At 47.1% G+C, this 13354-nt stretch overlaps 1 long non-coding RNA gene and 1 pseudogene across 3 annotated transcripts in view; one reads left to right on the top strand and one right to left on the bottom strand.

The window, feature by feature from the left end:
* The window catches only part of LOC132593842 (uncharacterized), a 41283-nt gene that overhangs the window by 1403 nt on the left and 26526 nt on the right, over positions 1–13354 (bottom strand). Inside the window, exons 1-3 of one of the 3 annotated variants that reach the window (XR_011376895.1) lie at positions 6764–8980; positions 5860–6011; positions 3609–3860 (exon numbers count right to left, since the gene is read on the bottom strand). This is a non-coding gene — a long non-coding RNA (uncharacterized lncRNA). Of the gene's footprint in view, positions 1–3608; positions 3861–5859; positions 6012–6763; positions 8981–13354 lie in introns of those variants that run through there. The other 2 variants (XR_011376894.1, XR_009559761.1) reach the window with 2 other exon arrangements.
* Positions 4911–5777, top strand: LOC115853294 (proteasome activator complex subunit 1 pseudogene; annotated as a pseudogene).

Below are 13354 nucleotides of genomic sequence, written 5' to 3'. Positions count from 1 at the left end.
CGTCCTCTAGGGGCCGAACTCTGTACCAGGCAGGGGACGGACGTAGTGGGGAACAGATCTACCCCCAAGAGACTCGGCAGAAAGGATGAGTCCAGCAACGTGGTAAGTGCTATGCAGAAAAAGTGTTTTGCAAGAGGGATGTCTACGGCCACGCCTGAAGGCTCAGCAGGAAGTAGCCAGACCCAGGGGCGGGGGAAGAGGGGAAGCTCTCCCCGCCGCAGACACTGCCAGGCCGGCCCGCAGACGCCCCCCTGCAGCCCTCAGGACGCCAGGTGGCGCTCTCTCAGTGCACCCGGTCCCCAGCTAAGCTTGGACATCTCAGCAGCACCCGGGGGCACAGCGGGCGAGGACCCTGCTTCACACGCCGGTAGTACTTATGTCACTCCAGGGATCTTCCATGGATTATTCTTCAAGGGACCATTTCCAAAGCCCTTTGGGGCAGTTACGTTGCAGAGTAGGCCTGTGGACCAGTATACCCATTCATAATAGCATCTAACAGCTCTAACTCATCTCATCACATAGTATCACAGCCAGGAGGGATCTCTGGAAGCCTTCATCCTTTCTAAAGCTGAGGAACGGAAGCCCCGAGGGCTAAGTCTGGTTAGGGCTTTCCCTCCTCCACAGAGCTATTTCTTGGAAGCAAGGCGAGAAGAGCAGAGGAATCTTGGCGAGCTATCACCTCATTTGGGTGCCTCCGACCTAAGCAACATTGTATTTATCACATCAAGGGCACAAATCCTCTGTTCTGAGATAAACCAGTAGATTGCCATGTACATACACGACCCCGACTGTTCTCAGAATCCACCCCCATTCCTGAGTTATCTGGCAAAGAGCACAGGTGCGGAGACTTTGCGGGGCGCGTGACATCCCCCCATTTCCCAGAAATGAGCCTGCAGATCAGTGGTTCCCAGTGCAGCCCTAGATAGGTAGTCAGTGGCTTTGCCACGTGGCCGGAGTGCGAACACAGCTGAGAAAGAATATGTGTCATTGATGCTGGGGGTGAGTTGATGGTTGGCAGCAACTCCAAGCAAAAGTGTCAGTAGAGGGCAGGTCTAAACAGTGTCTCCAAGACAAAAAAGCCACCACCAACACCAACCAAAAAAATACCCTGTTATTTTAAAATACAAGCTTTCCAATTTCAAACTTTTCAATCGGTTTCAAAGTTGTGAAGAAGAGAAGCTCTATTTTGCTGTGTGTCTTCGTGCGCCAGTCTTGGTGTCACTAAGGTACTATTTTGTCTGTAAACTGCGCGGGCTCTTGTTGCTGAAGGTGTTTTATCTGTGCTGGTTCTATAGCAACATTCAGAAAGAAATCCCACAGCGTGGGGAGCCGCAGGGCTGGCGTCTCACACGCCTGTGACTCCGGGGCCGCAGGGGCCCCAGCCAGTCGCGCCTCTCAAGTTACAGCTGCAGGGTGGCTGTAGCACTGACGTCACCACCCAGATCAGCAGGGACTTTTCTCAGAGTAAAGAGTGAAGCGAATGGAACATGCAATTGTTCTAAGTGAGAGGGTTTAGACCAGATTTGCAAACAGGTGTGTGTGCAACCCAGATCGGCCCTCAGGTGTCAGCTGAGTCCCATTCTCCGCCTCCGCGAGCCCTTCCTGAATGGTGACTGTGAACGTTTTGGGGGAGGACGGGGGCTAAGAGGACGGCTGAGCCGCAGGGAGGGTGGCAAGGGGATCCTGACGACCAGACTCGGGGTTGGTGCCGTCCTCCATCCTCCTCTGGCACTCAGATGGGTGCTGGCCATCCTCCTGCTCGTCCAGCTGTGCAGCTCATTCTGTGTGTCAGTTCAGATCATACCTCTGGGAGAACATCCCTACCCCGAAAGCCCCCTGCGAGTCCCAAACCCTTCATCCAGGATGGCGATGTCACGTGGGGTCTGTTTCCTGCCTGTCCCGCCACAGCTGAGTCCTGGAGAGCAGAGGTCAGCCCTGCAACTCTGTGTCCCCAAGCCTGGCAAGGTGCCTGCCACATGCCAGCTATTCATCAAACATGGATAAACAACAAGATCCTGCTGTGTAGCACAGAAAACTATATTCAGTATCCTGTGATAATGGAAAAGAATATTAAAAAAATAATGCATATATATGTATGACGAATCCCTTTGCTGTACAGCAGAAATTAACACAACATTGTTTTTTTCTATTTTTTTTTATTGGAGTAAAATTGCTTTACAATGTTGTGTTAGTTTCTGCTGTACAATGAAGTGAATCAGCTGTATGTATACCTATATCCCCTCCCTCTTGGACCTCTCCACCACCCTCCCCCCATCTAGGTCTAGAAAAATGGTACAGATGAACCTATGTGTAGGGCAGGAATAGAGACGTAGATGTAGAGAATGGACGTGTGGACACGGGGGGGGGAAGGGGAGGGTGGGACGAACTGGGAGATTAGGTTTGACATAAATACACCACCATGTGTAAAATAGAAAGCTAGTGGGGACCTGCTGTATAGCGCAGGGAGCTCAGCCCGGTGCTCTGTGAACACAACATTGTAAATCAACTATACTTCAATTAAAAAAAAAAAGTATTTGAGATGAACAAGAGCCCGGGAGTCATTCAGCAGGATGGGGATGCTGACTTCCAGCTTGTGGCCCCCATCCCTGCTCTCACCACCCCATCGCCCCCAGCTAAGCACCAATTCCTGGACCACAGGAAGTAGACCTCACACATCATGGTGGCTTTCTTGTCTCCACGCTTAGGCTAATCATGCCTGCACACTCTTCCTGTTTTCTCTGAAATGGCTCTTGTCTTCCATAATTATATATTTTTAAAGTACTTCCTGTGCCTTTGTTCTATTGGTTTGCTTAATTATAAAAAGAGGCTGCCTTTTTTAGATTGAGTTATATATTAGCCTATTGTACTATCAAGTTACGTAACAGATATTATTTGAAACTTAACGGAAATATTGCACGTCATCCCTGCCCCAAATTTCATGATATATCAAAAACTGGTTGCTCAGGTTAATTGATCCACAGTATAGTTAATCCATTCAAGACCAGGGCACTCATTTTTCCTTTGATTGCTCATGAAAATGTCTTTTATTTTAGTGTCTGCCCTGCCAAACACGGATATGTTATGCTACAGCCACTAAGGGAAGGTATCGTAGAAGAATATTTAATGACAATAGAAAAAGCTGGCCTTACGTCGTATATAAAATAAGAAAGTGTGTTAGAACCTCTATTACATTATGATCCCAAATGTGAAAAAATTTGGGAAAATCATCTCTGGTTGGTACATAGGGATGATTTTCATTTTCTTCTGTATGTTTCTCTGCATTGGGGAGTTTTCTGTGATGAACAGAAATTTCCTTGTAACAAGGGGGAGAAAAGTTTTAAAAATCTTTGGCATTTTGGAAACTTAAGCTCTTCATTTCCTTGAATATCTAGAGAATGAGGAGCCCTTAATTCACAGAAAGACCAGAAGATTCTGCTACTCTCCAGGGGTACTGGAAACCTCCACTGAAACTCTAGGTTTATGGCAGGTGGGAGGTCATCGGTATTAAAGGTTGCGAAGCTGGATCTGGGAAGGACGAGAGCATTCTAAACTAATAAGTCTTCAACAAGCAGCAGAAGCCATATACATCTTCAACCCATGGGCCCAGAAGGAGTGTCATTTGGGGAGCTCATACGTTCGGGTACATCTAGGAGATCAGCCCTCCAGGAACAATCACTGGGTCTTATCGTGGAATATCATGCCTTCCGCGGTGACCCTATGTAACAGCACCTAGGGTTGCCCAAGGAAGGGCCGCACCAAACGATACAGCTGATCAGTGGAATAGGATGACGCAAGACTGACGTGAGGTAGACCGTCCCATCACATCTGCCAGCTCGAGATGCTTTTAGAAATAACGTTTCCTAAAAGGAAAAAAGAACCCTTCCATGTGTCTACTCCATAAACCAGGCATTTTACATACAGCTTTCTGTTTAATGTCTGTAGAATAAATCACATCTTCATTACACAGATGAGAACGCTGAGACCCAGGGAGGTAATAGCCCAAGAGCCAGGAAGTGGCAAGAGTTATAACCTACACCTGGGTCTCCAGATCCCATCCAATCCCACGCTTCCCCACCATCTGGCACCCCATCAGCAACGAGATAAGTCGGCCGCACCCCCTTGAACGAGCCCATGTCTCCCAGCTTCAGTTTCTGCCTATAACATGAGGTGAGTGAGTGAAGTGGACTTTGAGGTCTCTTTAGCCTTTGCATTTTATGCTTCTTGAAGGATTTTACTCATATACTAGAGTGACAGCTTAACACAGTTTTTAATGAAACGCTACATTCCTTTTGGCATTAACTTCACGTGGTCCCATGAGCAAAGCACAGCAAAGTAAAGACCGGTTATAGGTTCAGATGATAGAGGATTCCAGAAAGCCTAGGATTAGAATTGCATTTCCAGAGGCCTGTGCTCCCCTCCCTGAACAAGACCAAAATGTTGGTGAAATTGAAACATTGCCTGTAGTTTGAAAGTGAGTTTCTGAGGAGTACATTTAATTATGCAGTTATAGCGCGCTCTCTCTCCCGTTCCAAGTTTCACACGATATGTACCGTTTGGGATACACACGTTAACTTTTCATCATGTTGGAATTCTAATTTCCTCCAAGTCTTTGAAACAAGATTCCAAAATGGCAAATGGAATTCCTTCCATCTTTACTTCAATACTACACTGTGATTGAAATAAACGTGTCCGAGTCGAAAGACGGGCGGCGCCGGGGAGGCGGGGCGCCAAGGCGCCGGACACGGGTCTCTCGACTCCTAGCCTCTCTCCCGTCTGCGCCCCCCCGGCCTCCTCCAGAACCCCGACTCCCCAGGAGGGCCACGCGGGAAGGAGAGCGAGTGCTGCTTTCGCTTTCCCTTCCCCGTGCCCAGTCCTGACTCCGCGGGCGGCGCTAGACCCCCGCCCCGGCCATGGCCACGCTCAGGGTCTTGCCCGAAGCCCAAGCCAAGGTGGCTGTGTTCCGTGAAGACCCATGTATGTGGTAAGACAGAGACCCGCTCGGGAGCTATTTCTCCAAGAAGATTTCTGAGTTGGATGCATTTTTAAAGGAACCAGCTGTCAATGAAGCCAACCTGAACCATCTGAAGGCCCCCTGGACATCCCAGGGCCTGATCCACTCAAGGAGAAAGAAAAGGAGCAGCGGAAGAAACAGCAGGAGAAGGAATACGAGGAGGAAAAGAAGAAAGAGGAAGATGACGACAGAGGTGCTCTTTGTGGCCCCGCGAACTGCAACAAGAAGGTCCTCCTGCAGCGCCTGAAGCCTGACAGCAAGGATGTCACCGAGAAGCTCAACCTGGTCACCACCTGGTTGCAGCTGCAGATCCCTCGGATTGAGGATGGGAAAAATTAGGCATGGCTGTCCAGGAGGAGGTGTTTGAGCAATGACCACCCTCCACAGCAAGCCGGAAGGCTTCCACACTCAGACCTCCGAATATTGCTCTGAGCGCTCTGACGCCGTGACCACAGCAGCTGAGCAGCCCCACGTGGGTGATTATCGGCGACGGGGGCACCAGCTGGATGAGGCAGAGTCCTGGGATATCCGGCTGACGGTCATGGAGATCTGCGAGGCTTATACTGTGTTCTACGACAGCATCCTGAAGAACTTCGAGAAGCTCAGGAAGCCCAGGGGAGAAACAAAGGGAATGATCTATTGGCCTCCTCTCATATTCTGTGACGGGTCCAGCAGGGACCTTCCTGACGTTTACAGGGGACTCCAGACTTTTCCCACCTTCTGTCTGTTGAGATTTCTCCCTCACCTTGCCTCCCAGGCACAATAAATATAGTCATACCATTGCGCAACAAAAAAAAAAAAAAAGGAAGAAACTTGTCCAAGCACATAAGAACAAATATTTTCAGTACCTTGTAAGGGTCTGAGTGTGTAAGGTGACTGCAAATCAAAGCCGGTTAACGGACTCAGCGCTTCAGACAACGAGCCACAGGGAGCTGCGGCGGGTCTTTTGTTGTTCAGGTTACACTTGGACCCAGGTTCGTCTGCTCGTAATCATTAACATCTAGAAAGAAGAGTACATGTTTTATAACATCTGTATTGGAGTATAATTGCTTTACAATGCTGTGTTAGCTTCTGCTGTATAACAAAGTGAATCAGCTATATGTATACATATATCCCCATATCCCCTCCCTCTCACATCTCCCTCCCACCCTCCCTATCCCACCCCTCTAGGTGGACACAAAGCACCAAGCTGATCTCCCTGTGCTATGCGGCTGCTTCCCACTAGCTATCTATTTTACATTTGGTAGTGTATATATGTCCATGCCACTCTCTCACTTCGTCCCAGCTTACCCTTGCCCCTCCCTGTGTCCTCAAGTCCATTCTCTACGTCTGCGTCTTTATTCCTGTCCTGCCCCTAAGAAGAGTATATTTGAATGCAAAAAATGTTAGAATTTCACATGTTTTTTATCCAATGGTCAAAGTGGGAAATTAAGTCCATAATTTTTTATGAATGTTTTGATGCCTGTGAAGGCATACAACTTAACTAATGGCTGAGAATTGTTGAGACGCAGAGGTTATCTGAATAAACACTATGAAGAAGGGTATTTAGACTTCCTCTGCGTTCAAAGGCGGGCACGGGGTGGCTGAAGTCTCTGATGGCAGCTGGCGACCAGAAGATTCGGCCTGAGGACCAAGGAAGCCTCAGTTTCTGAGCTCAGAAGGGGGCAGGCTGTTCTGCTGTCAGGCAGCCATTGGGTTTTCACTGGTTCTGACACGGATTTGGAGTCATGTGAGCACAGACGCGTTACTTACATTCTGAGTCTCTGCCTCTGTGAAGGCGGATGAGGGGCTCCGCTTCTCTGTGAGATGGTGGTGAGGCTGGCAGGAGACTGTGCAGGTGGCAGCCCAGGTGACAGGCCAGCTCAGGGCCGGGTACAGGCCGGGTATCCACTGAAAGTTGGCATCCACGAAGAGGGAGAGGAGTGTGGGTGGGGCTCCCTCTCCCGGGGCGTGGAGGAGGGGCTGGGGACGGGCGCCTTACGCGGAAGGCCTCGCCGCTCAGAGGGAGACCCGGGGCGGGCATCAGCCACCGTGGTGCTTCTTCCCTCCTGGGATTGGCTCGCAACATGGCCTTTTCTCTCTTTTTCTCGAGCGTCCGTCATTGGACGGCTCTTGCCAACAGCTCATTCTAACCTCGAAAGTAACTCTCACTTGCATTTTCTCTCGGGGGCTGTTCTTGGTTCTTGCGTTTGCAGGAACCCCAGATTCATAGACGTGTATCTCCATCTACCGCTGGTCCAAGGTGCCATCTCTGCCTTGGTCTGCACAGGGGTCACGTGTGGGCCGGCAAAGCTTGAGAGCGAGAGTGGCCTGGCGCTGCGGTTTAGCACAGGCCTTGGGACCTGAGGCGGCTGAGAAGCTGGTTGACCAGGAGGCCACGCAGGAGAACAGGGCAGAGGGTAGACCTCGGGGAGCAGTGCGCTCTGATGACAAGCGAGGGGGCCTGGTGAGTCTCACGGCCACTGTCTCCAAATTGCAATGTCATCGCTTTTCTCCCCAATTTGGTCACAGTCTTCCCTGATTGGATGGTTAATCTTTGATAGACAGCAAGCAACTCTGAATAATCTTGTAATTTATAAATACGAAATAACACCATATAATACCAAAGGTGCTCTTTTGGAGGAGGAAAAAGATAAACATAACTTTTAAAAATATCCTTTAATAGCCTAAGAGTGGAACAGAGTGCAAGGCCCACCATCCGTAGAACAGTTTTGTCATCGGCTTAGAAAGTGGATGGAAAGAATTTTGGTAAAGATATACAATCTTACAATGTTAATGAGGCCCGTTTGCAAAATTCCGCTTTTAAACAGATGTTGATTAATCTGTAGGCAGCCGTAAAATAAGAATTTATGAGTTTAAAAAGTTAATTATCTTAGAGCATCCAAAGCTGTCACCCTTAACCTATTTCTTCTGTGGACCAGCAAAAGCACACATGGACAATTTGTTTTCCTGACCATTTGTACCATAATTTTACTTTCAGTGAAAGACTATGTCTGAATTAAAGGCTTACCCAGCAAAAATAAAGCTTGCCTATATATGATTTTACGGATGGTTCCATCACTGATATTCCTGGCTATTAATACTTCCCCATTGATTTAGGCCATGGGTGAGGGTGTTATTTAGAACCTGAAATATTACACAACAGTTTCAAAGGAAATATAATTATATGATCCATTATCCAGGGAGTGGGCCAGAGTTTTAATCTCATAACATCGAAGATATAATTTTTAATATTATGTATGCCTGGGATTCTGTTAAACTATAACTTTCAGAGCCTTGTTTCTGTTGCATCAACAAATGAGGAAATGAAGCTGCCAGAGGAGGTGCTAGTTGCTTCACCTGAGATCTTTTTTTTAAATAAAGAGACAGACGACGATGTGTACAGTGCTGTTGGGTGAACAGGCACAGATGGAAGAGAGCGAGAGCTCCGTCCTGGAGGAGGGGAGCCATGGAGGGCGCGCTATGTCCCCTGAGAATCTGTTAATTTTACAGAGAGACAGCTATGTTTCCTTATCCATCAACCATGGTGTTTCCTCATTCCACTCTGGGCCAATGGGGGGGATTTTTCAAAACAATCAAGTCTTGGGTACTTCCTGATGGTTTGTTCAAGCAGTTCATACTTTATCTCCAGTGATTTGAAGCTCAATGTTTATGGATGGATCTTCACCTTCCTTGAGAGAGGGAACTGGAATGCTGCTCAGAGCAAAGTCTGTGGTCTGGGGGGAGGGGGCAGGGCCAGGCCATCGTCTTTGGCTGGAATCCTGTTCCCTCCAGAAATCACAAACAGCACGTGGGAGAGACAGAGTGATGAGCAGCTGCAATGTCTACTGGGAAAATCTTTAAAATCCTAGAGAACCTCGATATTCCAGCTGTGAGCCCTAGCTGAGGGCAAAGGAGATTCTCAGGATCATAAAGAGATTGTCTGATCTGTTGGTTTTCAAAATATTTCTCATCAACATGTCCTATTCTCAAACAAAATCTCAGGCAGGTCTCTAATACCACAAAATAAATAGTAAGATAAGGGGGGAGCTGCTCTAGTGAGGGCAGGGGTCGGGTGGGGAGCCCAGAGCGGTTCGTTCTAGATGGTTCTAGGTGGTTCTAGATCAAAAGAGCAACCCTCAAGAGCAAGGGAACTGATGAGCCTATGTGGCTGTTAGCAACTTAGCTCAATGGACGCAGAAGTGCTACCAGAACTTAGTTCCTTTGAAAAACACAGTGGGGTGATGTTCTTTCCAGCACACAGCATGCCGACAAGAAACGTGTATTTCAGTAAGAGGTGTATTGTTTAAGAAGCAGAGAGATTCACATTTCAGTTTAGAAAAATTTCCATTAAGCGGTTTAATGAATACACCAGGTGTTAAAGGTGTATTCACCTTTACTTGTCTAGACAACTTATTCTCACGAGGGGAAACTTCACTTAGTGGTGCTGGACAAACGGGTGGTTTGGTGCACATGTAGATAACAATACAAGTCATTTGGTCTTGCGTTTTATGTTAGTATGCACACCTTTCAGGGCCTGGGGACCCAAAACAACTACGTGCCTCATTAACCAATCTCCTCCCCTCCAGCACCGTCACCTGCCTCTCCTGGTGGTACCCTGGAATCTTCTCTTGATCAAGGTACATTATCCACGTCAACACTCTTCCCACCATTTCTCTCAGGGTAACACTGTCTGACTGTGGCGATCAGAAAGAGCCTGTTGTAGGCTCTTCTCCTTCTCTTATAGGGTAAGTATGCAGGACGTGTTTAGTCACGGGGCTGTGGCTTACAGAAGCAGGTACCATGCTGTATGAAAACTATTGTATCCACGAAGACGAGAAGTTTCTGGGCCCCCTTCTTGCCTCTACCCTCCATCTCTGTTCCTGCCACAGCCCTTTGTGTGACAGAAGGGAACAGCAGTGAGAGATCTGTCTAGTGAGGGAATAGCCCTATATAGAAATCTACACAGACGATGACGTGGCACCTTGCACACTGCAGCAATGGACATTTCCTGGTTTGGATATTGCAGTGTGGTTATGTGATATCTAACCATAGAGGAAACTGGCCTGTGGGTATCAGAGGCCTCTCTACATAATTTTTGTAACCACTTGTTAACCTACAATTAAAGTACAGTAAGTCCCCTACATACAAACCTTCAAGTCGTGAACTTTCAAAGATGCGGACTTGCGTTCTCATGTCCCATCACGTAAGCTAGTTCACGTGTATGGCGTACGTTGTCACGTCCGTGCATCCTCTGCAAGGGGTTGTGCTTTTGTGTACTTTACAGTACTGTAGAGAGTACAGTAGTACAATATCTTTATTTCCAGCCGAGGATGTCCAGAAACAAGCGTAAAGGTACCGGTGATATAGCTGGTACTGCTACCAGCCCCTGGATGCCAGCTGTTGTCCTGTACTACTGTACTTTTCAAGGTACTGTTCTGTAAGATTAAAAATGGTTTCTTGGGCTTCCCTGGTGGTGCAGTGGTTGAGAGTCCGCCTGCCGATGCAGGGGACGTGGGTTCGTGCCCCGGTCCGGGAGGATCCCACGTGCCACGGAGCTGCTGGGCCTGTGAGCCATGGCCGCGGGCCTGTGCGTCCAGAGCCTGTGCTCCGCAACGGGAGAGGCCACAACAGTGAGAGGCCCGCGTATCAAAAAAAAAAAAAAAAAAAGGTTTCTTTATTTTTAGCGTTTGTTTTTAGATATTACTTGTGTGAAAAGTATTATAAGCCTATTACAGTACAGTACTACATAGCTGATTGTGTTAGTTAGGTACCTAGGCTAACTTTGCTGGACTTATGAACGTGCTCTTGGAACGGAACCCGTTCATATGTAGGGGACTTCCTGTACAGAGAAGGAACCCCAGAATCTCTTTCCTAGTTGGTACTTGCCCCTTCTCCCCATCTTTCTGGGTATCCCACCTCCACGATCTCAGCCGGATGGCAGCAGTCACCCAAGCTCTGGGGGAACGAGATGAGGGAAGAGCACGGAGCCTGGAAAAGCTGAGAGGTCCCCACTCCTTCTCCCCCTCTGCTGGGTCCCAGATCCATGCACATCAGCCCTAGGACCAGGATGCCTATAATTTTAAGGCATCTTTTGCTGTTTTGCATTCAGTAGCGGCATCCACAGGTCTGTGTGACAGACCTCTTGAGATGGACGTTTTTCTTTTTTAACCAAGATTACTTTAGAGAACAAACTCACAGTTTTTCGACTTCTATTAAAGTATGTGGCTTTCTAGGTACTTTTCAGTGTCTCATACAAATCCCTGTTGTGATAACAGAGCTAATGAGAGGATGCTCTCTGGGCTCCTGCGGGGCTGAGGGTGGGAGTCTGGGACTCCTCCTCTGTCCCTTTGATTGGAGGTGTAGGAAATCTAGGTACTTTTCCCCACTGGCACTGAAGTCCTGTGTAAAACGAGTAATATCACAGGATACTGGGAAAACCCAACAAGAAATTTTCAAGTATTTTCCCAAATGTTCCTTTGAAAACCTTTTATGCACCATTGTCACATTTATTATAAGACATGACGCCTGTGGCATAAAATGTGTACACGGAGCTTTTCCCTCTGAGATACACAAACAGTAAATCTGAACAACGGAGCAGGATTAAAGCATCTTCAATTGTGCAGTGAAGATGCTGCGTTCTTTTTTTTTTTTTTTTTTTTTTTTTTGCGGTACGCGGGCCTCTCACTGTTGTGGCCTCTCCCGTTGCGGAGCACAGGCTCCGGACACGCAGGCTCAGCGGCCTTGGCTCACGGGCCCAGCCGCTCCGCAGCATGTGGGATCTTCCCGGACCGGGGCACAAACCCGTGTCCCCTGCATCGGCAGGCGGACTCTCAAACACTGTGCCACCAGGGAAGCCCAGATGCTGTATTCTTGACATGGTGTCATAGCCACCATTAATTTCTTTTTTAAAAAAGTTTATTTTATTAAAGTATAGTTGATATACAATGTGTTAATTTCTACTGTACAGCAACTTGATGTTATACATATATATAGTGTGTGTGTATATATATATATATATACCTTTTTTCATATTCTTTTCCATTATGGTTTATCACAGGGTATTGAATATAGTTCCCTGTGCTCTACAGTAGGACCTTGCTGTTTATCCATTCCATACATAATAGTTTGCATCTACTAATCCCAAACTCCCAATCCATTCTTCCCCTACCCAGGTGGGGCAACCCCTTGGCCACCTCAAATCTATTCTCTATGTCTGTGAGTCTGTTTCTGTTCTGTAGATAAGTTCACCTGGGCCATAGTGTGCCACTGCTCATTTCTCACTGTGCCATCGTTGTAATGATCATCAGATCTGCTCTTAAAAAGGTTGCTGTTAAACATTTTTTTGGAAAACAGTATTTAATAATTCGCAAACACTGACTGCAGATGAAGCATATGTAACATTATCTCCGGGCTTTGAGTGAATTATTATTAAAGAAGTGAAAGCAAAGGGAAATAGCTAATCCCGGTCTTCGAAGTCCGTTTGGAACTTAATTGACCATTAGGACACCAACTACCTTGGCAGACCACCATTCAATAAAGAGAGACTCAACCTTACATTAGGGATGAGAGCAGAGCAATTCATCAGAAGTTACACACCATTTACATCGCTTTCCGTGGAGATTTCTCGGGGAAAGTGCAGAGCACACAGTTTTAAGTAATTTATGAGCTTTTTAGCAGTGTTACAGCAATTGAGTTCTGACAATAATGAAACTGTTTGTTGACAAGTGTGTGTGAGATTTGTTTGACTTGGGCCATGATTGTACCTCGTCTCCTGCCTTAGAAGCTCAGGCTGCAATGAATGAAGTCATGGGGGGAAATGTTTTGAAAAAAATAAATAATGCTGATACACATAAACATCTCCAGTGTTTAACCAGACGAAAACAATAATACCGCCTTATATCCAAACAACATCCATTTGTAAAGTTGCGTTGCTATTCTGACAAATCTCATTGGATCCATAGGGACCCAACTGTCAAAATATCAATTTAACAATTAATTGTCAGGCTTGAAAAAATATTACTGTCACATTAGCCCTATGATGTGCTTATAACCAAGAAATAGGATCAAAACCATTTTTTCAAGTTTTGATCTGAAAACGGACATAACCCTGGTCCCACTGGTGGGCTTTCCATGGTAAGGACACTGGATAGATGCCCACCAGCTTCTCTGTTTCGAGAGGTTGAACAAGATACCAGAAAAGAGGGATTCTGACTTTTCTTTTGATGAGCTCCATGGCCTTGAGTATAGCATTCAGCCTGTCTGGACTACGGGTCCCAGTCCATGGTTCTAGACTGTCCTGTAGAATTGTGATTTTCAAGCTTTGAGCACATGAGGACCATTTGTGTAACATTAACAACTATA

The sequence above is a fragment of the Globicephala melas genome, chromosome 18, assembly GCF_963455315.2.
Source record: "Globicephala melas chromosome 18, mGloMel1.2, whole genome shotgun sequence".
Taxonomy (NCBI): Eukaryota; Metazoa; Chordata; class Mammalia; order Artiodactyla; family Delphinidae; genus Globicephala; species Globicephala melas.
Note: the sequence above shows the minus strand (reverse complement) of the source record. Positions and strands in the feature narration are given on the sequence as shown.